Source organism: Arachis ipaensis, chromosome B05 (assembly GCF_000816755.2).
Source record: "Arachis ipaensis cultivar K30076 chromosome B05, Araip1.1, whole genome shotgun sequence".
In the NCBI taxonomy this organism is placed as follows: Eukaryota; Viridiplantae; Streptophyta; class Magnoliopsida; order Fabales; family Fabaceae; genus Arachis; species Arachis ipaensis.
Window position 1 is genome coordinate 143,666,300 of NC_029789.2, and position 1,544 is coordinate 143,667,843.

A 1,544-nucleotide genomic window follows, 5' to 3' on the forward strand; every position below is an offset into this window, starting at 1 on the left:
GCTTTCTCATAGCTACCTCTCTGATGCCGCACGTCACCGGGATCCACCAAATAGAAAATCGGCAGAACAAACTGGCCATAACGTTGAGAGCACTCCAGTAGCTTCACAAGTTCCCTCAACAAGAAAGAAGTATCAGCATAATGCTCTGAGAACACAACGATGGCAATCCTCGAGCTTTCAATTGCCCGAGCAAACGTTTGTTGGATTTTGTTGCCACTGATAAGATCCTCAAGATCCATGAAGGTGCGGATTCCTTTTTCACAGAGAGCTTTGTGGAGATAGCCGGTGAAACCGTAGCGAGTTTCAGGGCCTCTGAAGCTGAGGAACACATCGAATTCCCATTCCTTCAAGGTAGAAGAAGAGTTGCCAGATTCTTGCAGAGTAGCCATTGGAGCTGTTTTAATGTGAGTTTGGTTTTCGGTGTCTGGGTCTCAAATCAATGGAATCATTTTTAAAATAAGGTTCGTTTTATAATGCACCATGTAAAACAATTGGTTTAGGGAAGCTACCTTCTCGTTTCTTGTTAAGGCATCTTGTTTAGTCATCATGCAACTTGGAATCTTTTAATATACAATATTTGTGCTTAGTCCAACTTAGCGGCAGAAAATATATATAAAGAATCAGAGGTTTTTACACTTCACAAATCACACTACTCCTCACCTTCGTGGTGGTTTTCCTTGAACGGATGATGTATTTTTTATTCATATTCTAGAGAGCAGCAAATATGGTGCTTGATGCACTCTACTCATATGTAATTAACTCCAACTCCAATCATGTGCCTCTGCATAAGAAACTAAATGTTTTAATAAAAGTTCAACTTAGTCACTAAAATTTCAAATGCAATTTAGTGTGATCTTTAAAAGGTAAAATATGTCAATTAAATCTTTATGATTATTTTTTTTATGGCAAATTTAGTAACAGTTAGTCAATCTTACTATTATCTTCTTGTCATTTTTCATTCCTAATTAGTTTCAACTTTCAACATAATTACATGGAACACAAGTTTGACATGGAAACTTATATAGGTAGGCCCTTCCACGCGGTTTAGATATGTGATACATTCTAATAATCTAACGTAATAGACTAATAGTTAGTACTTAGTACATTCTTACATAAAAATAACTTATTTTCTTAGTTGGCTCTACCCTTCTATCTTTTCCTCTCTTCACTTATTCTTCTTTTAATTTTTAATAGATATATTTATTTGATTTACCTCTTTTGCAACTCATATTTTATGACACTGGTTTTTCTCTTTCTCTACATCAAGTTTTAGTTGGAGATTATTACCGTCACTATCTTTATTGCCAATTTTTATGTGATTCATGGTATTTTGGTACAAATTGCGACAACAAAATGATCCAGAATATGTCACTCAATTGGTAAATTCATGTAACTATTTGTGATTGATGGAAGCTGAATGTTGTTCCTCTTCCATGTACTGGTTGTTAGTTTCACTATCTAGTTCTAACTCCTCAGCATAGTCGTGCAAATCATGAAGATTTTCCAAGAGCTGAACTACATTGGGAAAATATTTAGCTAATAGT

The 1,544-nt window shown here is 35.3% G+C and overlaps 1 protein-coding gene across 1 annotated transcript in view; it reads right to left on the minus strand.

Annotated features, from left to right (window-relative positions):
* The window catches only part of LOC107641418, a 13,162-nt gene that overhangs the window by 2,717 nt on the left and 8,901 nt on the right, over nucleotides 1–1,544 (minus strand). The gene's annotated exons all lie outside the window — the stretch shown is intronic.